This window comes from Mastomys coucha, unplaced genomic scaffold, assembly GCF_008632895.1.
Source record: "Mastomys coucha isolate ucsf_1 unplaced genomic scaffold, UCSF_Mcou_1 pScaffold13, whole genome shotgun sequence".
In the NCBI taxonomy this organism is placed as follows: domain Eukaryota; kingdom Metazoa; phylum Chordata; class Mammalia; order Rodentia; family Muridae; genus Mastomys; species Mastomys coucha.
This window is the reverse complement of record NW_022196895.1, coordinates 4,000,069-4,000,845: the sequence shown is the minus strand read 5'-3', so window position 1 is coordinate 4,000,845 and position 777 is coordinate 4,000,069.

The window sequence follows — 777 nt, the reverse complement described above, 5'->3', positions numbered from 1 at the left end:
TCAGAAATCCACCTGCCTCTGCCTCCCAAGTGCTGGGATTAAAGGCGTGCGCCACCACGCCCGGCCCCAGGATCAATGTTTTAAAACCATAGATACTTTTGAGACAGGCTGCACTCTGTATCCTTGGCTGACCTGGAATTCACTACATAGATCTGGCTAGTCTAGAACTCACACATAGACCAGGCTAGCCTGAGACTCACAGAAATCCTCTTGCTTCTGCCTCCAGAGTATTGGGATCAAATACATGCACCACAATGTCCTTATTATGATGATTTAAAGTATTTTTTGAAGCATAGTTGGTTGAGCACATAGACATATGACTGGCAGATTGGAGAACAGCAAGATTTGATTCAGGTTGGCCAGTCTCAGATCTTCTGCTTGGAGATGGTAGTAAGATGGTTGCCACTGCAACAAAGAGGGTCTGTGGGAGTGAGGGACTTCATGTTCAGTATCTATGGTCCTTGTACTGGCTGGTTTTGTGTGCCAACTTGACACAGGCTGGAGTTATCACAGAGAAGGGAGCTTCAGTTGGGGAAGTGCCTCCATGAGATCCAGCTGGGAGGTATTTTCTCAATTAGTGATCAAGGGGGTAGGACCCCTTGTGGGCGGTGCCATCCCTGGGCTGGAAGTCTTGGGTTCTATAAGAGAGCAGGCTGAGCAAGCCAGGAGAAGTAAGCCAGTAAAGAACATCCCTCCATGGCCTCTGTGGCAGCTCCTGCTTCCTGACCTGCTTGAGTTCCAGTCCTGGCTTCCTCTGGTGATCAACAGCAATGTGGA